Source organism: Natrix helvetica, assembly GCF_964273705.1.
Source record: "Natrix helvetica genome assembly, chromosome: 8".
Classification (NCBI taxonomy): Eukaryota; Metazoa; Chordata; class Lepidosauria; order Squamata; family Natricidae; genus Natrix; species Natrix helvetica.
This window is the reverse complement of record NC_138559.1, coordinates 8,916,660-8,932,652: the sequence shown is the minus strand read 5'-3', so window position 1 is coordinate 8,932,652 and position 15,993 is coordinate 8,916,660.

Here is a 15,993-nt window from a genome sequence, read left to right as displayed (position 1 = left end):
CCGGTGAGAATCAAACTGCAGGCAGCCGGCAGTCAGCAGAATTAGCCTACAGTACTGCATTCTAAGCACTGCGCCACCACAACTCACTGTATTCCTAGTATCATGATGACTTGGTCTCATTCAAATTAATTTCAGTCCTTGCATATCTGCCATAGTCATCAAACAATATCAATTTTGGTTGTAATTGTGGGTTCATATATAAAACAAGTCCCATTTTTTTTACTTGTCTCCAATGAAATTTGACCCAAATTTGTATGATTCAAATATTAGGGTGGTAACCTATACACCATTCAAAGTTATGATGGATCGCCCAAAAGCTACCTTATTTTTCAGAGTGTAAGACACACCTTTTCCCCCCTAAAAGAGGATGAAACTTTGGGTGCGTCTTATACACTGCATGTAGCCCCACCCACCCAGCGGCCCCCACCCTTTGGCCTCTGCCTCCCAGCAATTTACCTCCTTGCAGCAAACGGGGAAAATGAGGCTTGCGGAGGCTGCAATAGGCTATGTCAATCCCTGCAGCCTGAAACAGCTGATGATCGGAAGACCCCTGCTGGAATTGAAAGTGAAATTTGCTGTTTGCTGCACAGGCAAATTGCTGGGAGGCAGAGGCAGATTTTTTTTCTTGTCCTAATCAGGCTGTTTGCTACAAGGAGGTAAGTCAATAACTATAAATGTCTATTAGAATGTCCAAATTATTTGACTTATTTTTTAAAACTGCTTTATTATTGTTCTAGACAACAAAATGAAGAAGCTTTTTAAAATAAATGCTTGATCTGAAGTGGCTCGGTGCTATTGTATCTTCTTTTAAATAGCAGAGAATAATGTATACTTCCAGAAAACCACATCAATTTTATCTGCATCTGTACAAGTATAGTCTGAAATGTAACACCACAAACAGTGTATATCTTCTGTACTGTTTGCTGTTTGTTTCAAGGAGGCAAATTGCTCTGAGGCGGAGGCAGATTTTTCTCCCTTGTTTTCCTCCCCAAAAGCTAGGTGTGTCTTATACTTCAGAGTGTCTTATACTCTGAAAAATACGGTATTTACAATAGATTCTGAAGGTACAACATCCGCCCCTACCCTGCCAGAATCATGTGACTGCATTTTGTGTGGTAGGCAACCATCCCACATCTTGCCCGTTGTCACGTTACCAGTTTGTTCAATGACCACAATCTCAGCCCTTTCAGTTCCAGTCATTAAGTGATCTCACAGGTTGTTAAGCAGACAAAGTTCCAGGTAAGGCGTATCAGATGCTTCAGAGGTGGGGTGGAGACACTGGGAGACCTGGTGCAGGTGCTCTGCAGTTGAGTGGATCTTTTTAAGCCGGTCCTCTGGAAGTGGTCAAAAAAGGTCCATCTCCAAATCCAAACAGGATTTTCATCCATGGAGGATTTACAAGAGAAGTTGGTTTCATTTCTGGGGTTAGCTACAGAAGGCTGGCTGACTTTCTGTGGAAGCCCACAGAGAAGATTGTACCTGATGATCACACACTCTGTCAGCTGGATCTCCAGCATGGGTTTTTCCCTTTGATGCTTGCTTGCTATTGGCTGCCATAGTAATGGGGAGAGGGGTTGGGAAATGTGCTGGTGTGATGAAGGCCCATGAGAACTACAGAATTACTGCGCTGTTGAATGGAGTTGTTTACACCCATTCAAGGCCAACCGTCCTAGAACTCCAGATGGAGGAAAGCACCTAAAGATGTGCTCCACATGACAATATGTGGGACGTGGATTGGACATTCAGCCTGAGTCCCTGGGCGGGGGGGGGAGAGATTTTGGGAAACTTTCGCGCCTTTTGGCTCAGATCTTGCTTTTCTTTCGCTGCTATCATTTCAGTAAAAGTACCTCAGATTAATAGAGTTGGGACCTTATAGGTCATCTAGTTCAACCCCCCATTCAAGCAGGAGACCCTACACCATTTCTGACAAATGGCAGTCCAATCTCTTCTTGAAAGTCTCCAGGGATGAAGCTCCCTCAACTTCCAAATGCAACTTCTGTTCCATTGGTTGATTGCTCTCACTGTCCTATTTCTAGGTTGAATCTCTCTGTGATCAGTTTCCATCCATTATTCCTTGTCTGGCCTTCAGGTGCTTTGAAAAGAGCTTGACCCGCTCTTCTCTGTGGCAGCCCCTCAAATATTGGAAGACTGTTATCATGTTTCCCCTGGTCCTTCTCTTCCCTAGACTAGCCATGTCCAGTTCCTGAAACCGTTCATCGTATGTTTTAGCCTCCAGTCCCCTAATCATCTATGTTGTTCTTCTCTGCACTCTTTCTAGAGTCTCCACATCTTTTTTATAGTGTGGTGACCAAAACTGGATGCAGTATTCTAGGTGTGGCTTTACTAAGGCTTTATAGAGTGGTGTTAGTGCCTCCTTTGATCTTGATTGTATCCCTCTGTTAATGCAATTTAGGATTGTGTTGGCGTTTTTGGATGCTGTTTTCTTTCTTTGATTTTGAACAGAGGTAGGACTAACATTATCACAGGGTGCTTGGCAACCCATTGTGAGTGCAAACTAGTTGCCAAGCATCCAGATTGCATTCACAAGCCACAAAGGTGCTGAAACAGCTGTAACTTCAGGCCTGTGGTGTTAAGTCCCTTTTGTTTAGTGCCCCTCTGACTCTAATTTCAGAACACCACTGAAAGAATGGCCATTAAATGAAGACTACATGTATAGCCATGGCTTTCTATAAGCACGATATCATGTATATGGGTTTTGCTCAGGGCCAGATTTAGATGAAAAGAGGCCCTAGGCTATTCCACTTATGGGGCCCTTTCACCTCCCATTTTTAAGTTTGTAAATTACATGAGAGATAATAAAATACATCATTACTGTGATATATATCAATATATTAAATGAAACATGTTGTAATTGGTACTAACCTTTATAAAAAATGTGGCACGGATAATAAATAAAAATAAAAGGCCCTTCTTGATCTTGAGGCCCTAGGCTGAAGCCTAGTTAGCCTATAGGAATATCCGGCCCTGGTTTTGCCAATGAGAATAGAAGGGTGTATTAAAACATCATGTAGATTGTTTCCAAGGTTTCAAAGAGACAATAAAAGTGCCATTTTCATGGTTGTTGTAGGAAATGCTTTTATGTAAGATTTCCACACTTGGATGTGATACCATGGAAAGAAACTAGACACAATCGCATCATCCATCTCTGGATCTGGTTTAGAATAACAGAGTTGGAAGGGATCTTGGGGGGGTCTTCTAGTCCAAATTGCTGCTCAAGCAGGAGACCCAAATTGGACAAATGGTTGTCCAATCTCCCCTTTAAAACTTCCAGTGTTGGGAGCATCCACAATTTCTGGAGGCAAGCTGTTCCACTGATGAATTGTTCTAACTGTCAGGAAATTCCTCCTCAGTTCTAAGTTGCTTCTCTCCTTGATTAGTTTCCACTGATTGCTTCTTGTTCTGCCCTCAGGTGCCTTGGAGAATAGTTGTGACTCCCTTTTCTTTGTGGCAACCCCTGAGATATTGGAAGACTGCTATTATGTCACCCCTAGTCCTTCTTTTCATGAAACTAGACATACCCAGTTCCAACAACCGTTCTTTATATGTTTTAGCTTCAAGTTCCCTAATCATCTTTATTGCTCTTCTCTGTACTCTCGCTAGAACAGAGGTCCCCAAAACTAGCAACTTTAAGACTTGTGGACTTCAACTCTGGGAGTTAAAGTCCACAAGTCTTAAAGTTGCCAAGTTTGAAGACCTCTGCTCTAGAATCTCAACATCTTTCTTACATCATGGAAACCAAAACTGGATGCAATATTCCAAGTGTGGCCTTACTAAGGCATTGTAAAGTGGTACTAATGCTTTGTAATGGTACATTATAAATTATATAACATTTCTCAGGATTGCCTTGCTTTAAAACCAAGGTCAAACATAACCCATCCATGCGCTCCATGCGCTCTCTCATTGCAAAGTTCAACTATGGTCCCATTGATACTATCCCTCTGTTAATTCAGCCTAGGACTGCACTGGCTTTCCCCCCCAAAAGCCTCTTTGTCCAAGGGATCTGCCCAACAATGTTCATTTCCACTCATTATGCTGGGAACTATTTCCTACAACCTTTACAGGACTACTAGCGATTTGAAATCTCAAATATGTGTCATGTGGAAGGCTGTAATGCTAACTTCTAGGGCACAGCACATTACAGCCTACAGCAGGGGTGTCAAACTCGATTTCATGGAGGGCCTCATCAGGGTTATGTTTTACCTCAGGGGGCCTGGCTAGGGTGGGTGTGGCCCAGAGGTGGGTTGCTGCCGGTTTGGCCTGGATCGGGCGAACCAGTAGTAGCAATGGTGGGAGGCTCCGCCCACCCTCCTGGATGCTTGTGTGCAGAAGCGGGAGCCTGCCTGAACCGGTAGTAAAAAAATTCACAACCCACCTCTGATGTGGCCAGCTTGATGTCGCCTGTGTTGGGGTCACTTGTGATGGCCTGAGTGCTCTGCCAATCAAAAGGGACCTCGGGAGGACTCCATTTTCACTGGCAGAGGGCTGCAGGAGGCCATTGCAGCCAAAAATGGAGCTCCATGTTCGCTGGCAGAGGTACCATGGGCTGGTCCTTCACTGTTTCCAGGGTGCCAGATCTAAGCATTCAGCCCATGGGCCTTGAATTTGACACCCCTGGTCTACAGGATATTATCCAAGTCTAAGGAACAGGTGTTAAAGCATGCTCAGGGGCAGTGCCCATTAATTTTAGTCGGGTTTCCCAAGGTAACATCCAGTAGGTTGAACCAATGACTAGGGCAGCAATTTGGCCTAATATGAAAAGATGATTATTTTCTAAGTATAAATGTAATTCTTTATTACTCCATAGCAAGAGTTATTGAGATGGATGGAATGAAGATGCAGGAAAGCAACAGCTGAATTGTTTCCCATTTGGAACCAATTCATTGCATGTAATATTGCATGTAATTTCAGGGACGTGGTGGCTCAGCGGCTAAGATGCTGAGCTTGTCGATCAGAAAGGTCGGCAGTTCAGCGGTTCGAATCCCTTGCACTGTATAATGGAGTGAGCTCCTGTTACTTGTCCCAGCTTCTGCCAACCTAGCAGTTCAAAAGCACATTAAAAATGCAAGTGGAAAAATAGGAACCACCTTTGGTGGGAAGGTAGCAGCATTCTGTGCGCCATCAGCATTTAGTCATGCCAGCCATATGACCACAGAGATGTCTTCGGACAGCGCTGGCTCTTTGGCTTTGAAACAGAGATGAGCACCACCTCCTAGAGTCGGGAATGACTAGCACATATGTGCGAGGGGAACCTTTACCTTTACCTATTGTGTGTAATGGAAAGGCTTTTTCCTAACTTATGATCTGGGGAGGAGGTAAATGTTTTCCGCTGATAATGAAGCTTGCAGCTCAATTCAGATACTGTTCTCCAGCATCTTTATCTGTCTATTCTTATTGGCAAACTGTAATGGGTATGATGATCCCTAATTTCACAATGATGGAGTCACTAAATGCTAAATGGAACACCAGCCTCTTGATATGCTGTGAATATAAACAGTTAAAATATCATTAAACCTTACTGATATCAGCCGAATATTTTGCAAGTTGCTGGAAAGTGGATTGTATCCTGTTGAACTGTTGAACTGCTTTTATATCATGCACCATTAGTATTAATTGGTTTCCAAGGTAACCAGCAAGATAGCTATGAAATAATACAATAAAAAGAAAGAACAACATTGCATACAAAGCAAGAGAATAAATTAAAAGCAACAGCTCTGTTGGAAAAGAGAGAGAGAAATTTGAAATTAAACAAAATCTACTTCTAAATGAAGAGGAGAGGGGGGAAAGGACAGTGTGATATTTGTAATGAAATCTGAAAGCCATAGCATCTTGTATTAAAACTGTACTAAAATATAACTAGCACTATTGTCTGGTCAAAAGGTAGAACCTAAATGCTTATACAAAAGCTCAAAAGTTGGAGAACAAGTTTTAAACTTGGTAGATTATGTTTTGAGCAATGTTTCTCAGCCTTGACAATTTTAAGATGTGTGAACTTTGAATCCTGCCGGTTAGGGAATTCTGGGTGTTGAAGTCCACAGATCTTAAAAGTTGTTAAGGTTGAGTAATACTACTTTTGAGTTTTTCACTATGACTTGGCTTAGTATAAACACACCAACGTACAAATACTTGCAAGCCAGTTGCCATAAGATCTTCATCCAATGAGTGGAGAAACATTAGGCTTCTGTCAGGTGTGAAAAATTAGAACTGCACATTAGATTCCACACACATCCCTGCGGCCAATTCGCTCTCACAGAGAGGGACTTCTCCTAGTGCCGTCCACTAGGCAATGCCAACGGGCGGCGCCAAGGAGTAGGGCCTTCTCTGTGATGGGCCCAACCCTCTGGAATGACCTCCCCCCCCCCCCAACATTAGAACCACCACCAACTTCCGCTCCTTCCGGCAAAAATTGAAGACACACCTGTTCCGATTGGCTGGCCTGGCATAATCATAACTGCTACCTCCTGGCAAACATATTAACTGGCATTTTAGGGGAATTGTTTTTTAAATTTGATTTTATGGGATATTTGTAGGAGTTTTAAACTATTTACTCAGCTGTACAGTTCTGTTAAACCTTTTTATCCTCCTTCGTATCTATTTATCTATTTAATAATTTTAATTGCTTAATTTTATAGTTATTTATATGATGTATTTCCGATATGGACTGTACACCGCCCCGAGTCCCTTTTGGGAGAGGGGGCGGTCTATAAGCGCTCAGTAAATAAATAAATAAATAAATAGATTCCAGTTAAGCTAATTTATTGCTGATGTCTATACACAAGAGGAGCACGGTGGCTCAGTGGCTAAGACACTGAGTTTGTTGATCAGAAGATCGGCAGTTTGGTAGTTCGAAGCCCTAGCGCCATGTAACGGAGTGAGCTCCCGTTACTTGTCCCAGCTTCTGCCAACCTAGCAGTTCGAAAGCACATAAAAAATGCAAGTAGAAAAATAGGAACCACCTTTTGTGTGAAGGTAACAGCATTCCGTGCACTTTTGACATTGAGTTGTGCCGGCCACATGACCACGGAGACATCTTCAGACAGTGCTGGCTCTTCAGCTTTGAAACGGAGATGAGCACCATCCCCTAGAGTCAGGAACAACTTGCATATATGTGTGAGGGGAACCTTTACCTTTACTTTATACACAAGAATCTAGTCAACTAACAGTCAACACTAAATCCACACTAGATAAGAGTTCATGGAATTCAGGGGGGATTGAATTAGGGTGTTTGTGGGAAGGTAAGGACTCCAGGCTGATTCCTCTCTTGACTCCATCTGTTCTTGTCCTACATCTTCTCTTGGTTCCAAAGAGCTGGAATAAAGGGCAGTTGGAGTCACATTTAGTTCAGATGTGAAAAAAAGCTCCTACATCTGCCCCACCTCTAACAGAGCCAGACAAACTTCCCCTTTTTATGTTCGTCTGGGTGATGGCAAAACATAGTGTCTCTTAAGGAAATCTCTTTGAAATCACCAACACTTGGGAGTATAGAAATACAGTTTCAGTTTCAGTTTATTAAATTTATAAACCGCCCCCTCTCCCCGAAGGGACTCGGGGCGGTGTACAGACAAAAATAAAATATACAATAGACAACAAAAATACAAAACCCCAGACAAAACAAATTAAACACACAGTCTGTACAATAGTCATGAACTAACTGATAATTAAAACCAATTAAAACCAATTAAAATACCCCAGAATTTAAAATTTTTAAATGCCAGCCAGGAAGGTCAGGATTAGGTTCTACTTATGATTGCGATTGGGCCAGGCCCGCTAATTGGAACAGGTGGGTCTTGAGTTTCTTACGGAAGGAGCGGAGATCAGCAGTAATTCTAATATTGGGGGGGAGGTCGTTCCAGAGGGTTGGGCCCATCACAGAGAAGGCCCTACTCCTGGGCACCACCCGCCCGCATTGCTTAGTGGATGGTACCCGGAGGAGTCCCTCTCTGTGGGAGCGAATTGGTCGCAGGGATGTATGGGGTAGGATGCGATCCTGCAAATAACTAGGTCCTGAGCCATGGAGCGCTTTAAAGGTGATAATCAACACCTTGAAACGCACCCGAAAAGCCACAGGTAGCCAGTGCAGCTCACGCAGGAGCGGTGTTATATGGGAGTACCTAGTACTCCCCATAATTGTCCGCGCGGCTGCATTCTGGACCAGCCAGAATGATTAAATGGGTTGTTACCATTGCAAGACTGGTTATCATTGCAAGACTTTCCTAGACTGGTAAAATATGTCTGATGTGTGTGTCCATTCTTACAAATGTGAGATGGGATCTCCTAGAACAAGAATCCAGGGGTTACCTTGTTAAAAAAAAAGATCTATCTTTTCCAGCAGGACCTTGGGTTCATCCCAAAAGACACACATATGTGATCCACAGGAGGCTAGCTTAAATGTGGTGATGCTTGTGACATCAACTCTGCAGCTACTGATGTCACAGAACCTCTGGCCCTAGTGGATCATAGCAAGCCATAGGGAGCAAAAGCCATAGGGAGGTGACATGAAGATGGGGTAGATGGTAAACAGAAGAAGAATGGACATTGACAAAACCAGGTGGCGGGAATTAGGCCTGACCCCAAGGCAGCTGTCCAAGAAGATTGGGGTCACCTATTCTATGGCAGAGTTTATCACCCAGAGCTACCGCAAGCCAGTCCAAACCCAAGGCCCATGTATAGCTTGCCCTCGTTCCACTCCACGTGGGCGGAAATGCCCCAAGAAGAACCAGTGCACGTGCAACCAAAGTGGATGTGAAGAAGCCCCTGGTTTTGCAGCACCATCAACCCCTTGTGTCAGAAAGAGACAAATTTGTAAAGAGGAACTGAGTGACGACGAATGTTCTTCTAATCCCTGCGCTTGGACCGAAAGAAAGGAAGTATACCAGAAGAATTCCTCCTGCTCCCTTGCAAGCAACAAAGACAACTCCCAGTGTAAGATTTCGATATGTAGCAACTTCTGTAGGTCAAAAAGAAACAAGCCAACTTCCTACCAAAAGGCAAAATGCTCAAAAGGATGGAAAAAACCAAAATGTCAGGAAAAAAAGAAAGCGAAGGGTGCTTACGGGAAGGCCCTTAAATGCTGCTGCTTGACGCAACCTTGCCGGAAAAAAAGGATGATTCCTTTGGGTATTCACCTAGACGTGCCTCTAAACATATATCTGGATGACGATGACGGAGTAGAAATAGAAGGCAAGGAAGTCAAAGTGTGCAAGAAATGGAAAAACAAGAGTATAGGTGTGCAAGTGCCAATCTCACACCAAGGAGGCAAGAGTGCTCTTGAAGAGGAACAATGCCCAAATCCAGAACATCCACCAGATCAATGGACAGAAGAAACGGAAGACCAGGAAGAAGTTGAGATGGATCAATGTAACCCCTCTGAGGATTGCAGTTCAGAAGAAAAGAACAACAGCTGTGAGGAGATGCCAGCCAGGGACAAGTGCCAGACTTCATGGTGGGAAAAGGTCCAAGAAGGCATGTTTTTATTGGAGTCTCTTCTGTCCTCTATCATAAATAAATGTTAGCCTCCTTAAAATATTGTCTTGAGATGTTACCTCTGCAACAGTTTTATTTTGTGTAAGGGGAGACGGGGGAGATGGGAGCTCCAAATTTGGAGATGTAATCTGGTTTAACTATCACTGGCAAATGTGTTTTTTTTATAGAGGGATAGCAAATGCTTTGAAAGCAGAAGGTCTCAGATTCAATCCCAAAGTTTTCAAAAAGTAGCTGGACTTTGTTTTTCCTTGAAAACATTTCGTTTCTCGTCCAAGTTTCTTCATCCGAGAACTGAACTGGAAAAGTTTCTTCAGTTTCTATAGCTTCTGAACTAAAGAAGCTTCTTCATCCAAGAACAGAAGGAAGCCAGAAGGTGATCCTGCCACTCCAGGTTACCTCAACTGTCATAAATATGAGTCAGTTGCCAATTTTGATGAAGAGACCATGGGGATCCTGCAACAGTTGTAACTGTGAAAACCATCATAAATCATTTTTTTTCAATGCCGTTGTAACTTCGGTCACTAAATGAACGCTTGTAAGTTAAGGACTATCTGTACTGTTCAGTTCTTTTAAGACTTTCAGAGGGTCCTTAACTTTGTTTAAATCAATAAAATGACTGCACCCCCAACAGCAAAATATTCCTCAACTAATTTATGTTGGAGCAATGTATGTAGCAACATTTATGTTGCTAACCGAGACAGTTGTTAAATGAGTTTCACCCCATCTTACAAACTTTCTTGCCATCGCTGTTAATTGGATCAATGCAGTTGTTGAGTAAATAATCAGGTTGTTAAGTGAATCTGTCTTCCCCATTGAGTTTGCTTGTCAGACGGTCGCAAAAGGGGAATCACATGACCCCTGGATGTTGCAACCGTCATAAGTTCAACCTTAAGGTTGGTGGCCACCAGCGTAGGTGATAGCAGCAATACAATACAATACAATACAATAGTAGAGTTGGAAGGGACCTTGGAGGCCTTCTAGTCCAACCCCCTGCCTAGGCAGGAAACCCTATACCGTTTCAGACAGATGGCTATCCAACATCTTCTTAAAGACTTCCAGTGTTGGGGCATTCACAGATCCCACAAATTAATGAAGGGATTTATTTCTATAATCTGTAAATGTAATGTAAATCATGGCCATAAGGTAAAGGGAAAGGTTCCCCTCGCACATATGTGCTAGCTGTTCCCGACTCTAGGGGGCGGTGCTCATCTCCGTTTCAAAGCCAAAGACCCAGCGCTGTCTGAAGACGTCTCCGTGGTCATATGGTCAGCATGACTAAACGGCGAAGGTGCATGGAACGCTATTACCTTCCCACCAAAACAGTCCCTATTTTTCTACTTGCATTTTATGTGCTTTCGAACTGCTAGGTTAGTAGAAGCTGGGACAAGTAACGGGAGCTCACTCCCTTATGCAGTGCTAGGGATTCGAACCGCCGAACCGCCGACCTTTCTCATCAACAAGCTCAGCATCTTAGCCCCTGAGCCATCACGTCCCTCCTCAACTAATTAGAGGCATATAATCTATTAACATTCCACGTTGCCAGGATTTTACTGAAGCCCTGTGCCTTATACACCCTTTTCTCTGCCAATGTTACGTTCCTCTATTTTGTTCTGCATCTCAAAAGTTTACATTCTTTGCTTTGTAACGAAGTCATATGTACCATTTTGCCAGAACATCCATTCTTTCCTTGATATGCCCATCAGATTCTCCTGTTCTGGGTAATCACACCCACACACATTGGCACCTTTTATTACAGTAACAATAATTAGATATTTTATTTTCCCTTGTTGGAAGAAATGTCCTCCTGGTTCAGTTCTAAGTGGGAAGAAAGACACTGGAAACACGGGGGCTGCTTAGAAAGATGGTTTTAATGGTGGAAAGCAGTGGTGGGTTTCAAATTTTTTTAGAACCTCTTCTGTAGGTGTGGCCTGCTTTGTGGGAGTGGCTTGCCAGCCATGTGACCGAGTGGGAATGGCTTGCCGGCCATGTAACTGGGTGAGCGTGGCCAACTTGTAAAATGTGGTGAAACTCACTTAACAACGCTCTTGCTTAGCAACCAAAATGTTGGCTCAGAAACTCTGGCATTTGAAGCACGCAAGTCTTAAAGCTGTCAAGTTACAAGACCCTTGCACCCCTAACCCTTTAGAAAAAAACCCCCAGGGGTGTTCAAACTTGACAGCTTTAAGACTTGTGGACTTCAACTCCCAGAATTCCTCCTCTCGCTCTTCATCTTGATGATGTGCGGACGGGCAGTGGGGAGGGAGGTGGAACCGGTTCTAAACGGCACTGTAGATTTGTGGAACCTCTTCTATAGAAGAGGTTAGAACTGGCAGGAACCCACCCCTGGTGGACAGGATCACATGCCTTGAAGATTGTTGGGTGAAGAAAGGGAGAGTGCCTGGGTTTTATGCCCTCTCTGGGTTTTTGAATTTGAGCTCGTGTTCTGATTGGTTGTCAGGCTCCCATGGGGCCATGCAGGGGCAACTCTGTAGCCTGGCCTGAGTCCCAGGCTTGGTTGAGCCTTGCTGGGTGATGTAATCTTCCGAGGTGCCATGTGGTGAGATGGGTAGAGGGCTAGTCCTCCATCCACCTTTGTTGGATCTTGGGGGAGGGCATTTGCCTATGAATAGACCTAGCTATCTCTCTATCTCTGTGCGGACATCTGCTGTGGGCGATTGAGGAGAGTGGGGGCTATTAAGAGTGCTTCCTGCCTAAAAAAAACATGTTTCTCCATTTCTCATCCAGGGAAATATAATATTCTGCCTTTTTTACTCTTTCCCAGAATATTTCATTTTTCTAGGAGAGGGGTGGGTGCTAACTTCCTACAACCTGCTCTAAACCCCCTGCTGAAAGTTATTGTCTCCTAAATATTATTTGCAGGATTATCCCCGCTATGGAAAAGTTCAATTAGCTTAAAGAGTAACACCTGTGAATGGGAGAGAGCTTTTAAGATCAGCAGGAGGCTTAAAAGATAAAATAGACTTGGGGGTTTTGTGCTTAACAGTAGCAAGATAGGCTACCTGGTGTTTTTTTAAAATAATACTTTTCAATGCTTTGCAATAAGGTGGTGTTAATAAGGTTGTTATAAATGGTACCTACATTTTGTTTTTGTTGAAAGTTGGTAAAAGTTTTTTTTTACAGATTAACAGAGTTGGAAGGGACTTTGTACGTCATCTAGTCCAACCTCCCGCTCAAGCAGGAGACCCTACACCATTTCTGACAAATAGCAGTCCAATCTCTTCTTGAAAGTCTCAGGTGATGAAGCTCTCACAACTTCCGAAGGCAATTTCTCTTCCATTGGTTGATTGTTCTCACTGTCAGAAAGTTCCTCCTTGTTTCTAGGTTGAATCTCTCCTTGGTCAGTTTCCATCCATTATTCCTTGTCTGGCCTTTGGGTGCTTTGGAGAATAGCTTGACCCCCTCCTCTCTGTGGCAGCCCCTCAAATATTGGAAGACTGCTCTCATGTCTCCCCTGGTCCTTCTCTTCACTAGATTAGCTATGCCCGGTTCCTGTAACTGTTTTTCATATGTTTTAGTCTCCAGTCCCCTAATCATCTTGGTTGCTCTTCTCTGCCCTTTTTCTAGAGTCTCAGCATCTTTTTTATAGTGTGGTGACCAAAACTGGATGCAGGACTCTAAATGTAAAGGTGCCCCTTACAAATATCTGCTAGTTGTTCCCAACTCTAGGGGGAGGTGCTGATCTCCATTTCAAAGCCAAAGAGCCAGCACTATCCGGAGACGTCTCTGTGGTCATGTACCCGGCATGACTAAATGCCGAAGGCACATGTAGCGCTGTTACTTCCCACCATAGGTGGTCCCTATTTTTCTACTTGCATTTTTGCATGCTTTCGAACTACTAGATTGGCAGAAGCTGGGACAAGTGAACCCACTCTGTTACGTGGCGCTAGGGATTCGAACCGCCGAACTGCCAACCTTTCTGATCGACAAGCTCAGCATCTTACCCACTGAGCCACCACATCCCTGACTCTAGCTGTGGTCTTACTAGGGCCTTATAGAGTGGTATTAGTACCTCGCTTGATCTTGATTATATCCCTCTGTTAATGCAACTTTTGATTGCATTGGCTTTTTTGACTGCCACTGCACACTGCTAGCTCATATTTAGCTGGTTGTCCACTAAGACTCCAAGATCCCTCCCAAGTTACAAAAGGTAGCATTTGTTCCTTCTATGGTTTGCTGCTCTCCTCAATTAAAAAGCTACCTTGAATACACAGCAGAAAAAAAAAATAACAGTACAGAATGTCAGAAATTGTATTGGGTGAACATCTCACACTTGCAGTGACTTGCACTTCTAGCAAATCATCCAATTTTGAGGAAAATCAAAGCTGTGTTTAAATAATTAGGCAGAAATTATGCTACTGTATTTCAGCATAGGTGTTGCAGTTCTCTGGCAAAAGCACAAAGAAACTTTTGTTCAAAGCATCTGAGTCGGTATAAAATCGTGAGAGTCAATTTAGCTTTGCCAAAAAAGGAGAGAGAGCTTGTGTCGCCTAGAAATAGGTTTCTGAATTGTATAGAGTGGTATAAAGGTTGAGAAATACTGGTGTGAAATTTCCCAGTGCTTGTTTGTATTCCTAGCTGCAATATGGAAAATGATTATTGTAATTTTTAGACGATGCATCTCGGCTCCCAGGGAAAAGGTTGCAACCGGGCGATTCATGACTGCCGCAAAACATGTCTTCTTAAGATTCTTCAATTTTAAAACTGCCCTAGCCGGACTTTCAAAACAGGACAAGGGATTTGAAAATCAAGGATTTTCCTCTGTAGAGGAGAATGGGTCACCAAATGGATGCTTTTAATGAAAAATGTATTTTCTTCTCTCCTTCCAAATTTGTATTTATTAGTTTGTCAAACATGTACAAGAAAGCAGGTATAAATAGAAGCACGGATATGAACGAAAGAAATGAGTACAAATAGATGGGGACAGGGATGGTAGGCACACTGGTGCGCTTAGCAGACAATTTTGTGTACTGTGCTTATATCGGACAACAGGCAGCACAATTCCAGATTGTCCAAGCCCAAAATTTCAAGCCTGGTGGCATAGGGAATTCTATTGTGAGTAGAGGAGTGGAGGACTCTTCTCGTGAAATACCTCTGGACCCACTCAATCATATTAATGTCCGACATACAGTGTGGATTCCAGGCAGACAAGCTGTATTCGAGAATTGGTCGGGCAAAGGTTTTGTATGCCCTAGTTAGCAATACAATGTTACCGGAGAAGAAGCTTTGCAAAATTAGGTTAACAACTCTTAATGCCTTTTTGGCAATGCTGTTACAGTGGTCTCGTTTAGATCATTTGAGATGAGTACTCCTAGGTCCTTGACAGAGTGAGGATCATCTACAAGGCCATTTCTGCCCAACTTGTATTTGGTGTTCCGGTTTTTTTTTTTGCCAATGTGTAGGATGGAGCATTTATTAGTCGAGATTTGGAGTTGCCAATTGCGCGACCATTCAGACACATGGTCAAAGTTTAATGGATGGAATTTTCTGTTATTTTTAATCCATTGAAATCTTATGAATGCCAGAATAATACAATACAATACAATAGTAGAGTTGGAAAGGATCTTGGAGGTCTTCTAGTCCAACCCCCTGCCTAGGCAGGAAACCCTATACCGTTTCAGACAAATGGCTATCCAACATTTTCTTAAAGACTTCCAGTGTTGGGGCATTCACAACTTCTGGAGGCAATTTCTGTTCCACTGATTAATTTTTCTAACTGTCAGGAAATTCCTCCTCAGTTCTAAGTTGCTTCTCTCCTTGATTAGTTTCCACCCATTGCTTCTTGTTCTACCCTCAGGTGCCTTGGAGAATAGTTTGACTCCCTCTTCTTTGTGGCAACCCCTGAGATATTGGAACAATGCTATCATGTCTCCCCTAGTCCTTCTTTCTCTTAAGCTAAACATACCCAGTTCCTGCAACCGTTCTTCATATGTTTTAATCTCCAGTCCCCTAATCATCTTTGTTGCTCTTCTCTGCACTCTTTCTAGAGTCTCCACATCTTTTTTACATCGTGCTGACCAAAACTAAATACAGTATTCCAAGTGTGGCCTTACCAAGGCATTATAAAGTGGTATTAACACTTCACGTGATCTTGATTCTATCCCTCTGTTGATGCAGCCTAGGACTGTGTTGGCTTTTTTGGCAGCTGCTGCACACGGCTGGCTCCTATTTAAATAGTTGTCCACTAGGACTCCAAGATCCCTTTCACAGTTACTACTACTGAGCAAGGTACCATCTATACTGTACATGTGCATTCCGTTTTTGGTGCCTAAATGTAGAACCTTACTCTTTTCACCATTGAATTTCATTTTATTAGATAGTGCCCAATGTTCAAGTTTGTCAAGATCATTCTGTATCTTAAGCCTGTCTTCTGGAGTGTTGGCTATTCCTGAATGTTTACGCGCATTGTCACCTACAACAATTGAGATAGTGCAAGTTCAAAAGGAGCCCTGTTTGTTAGAATCTGGGGGAAAA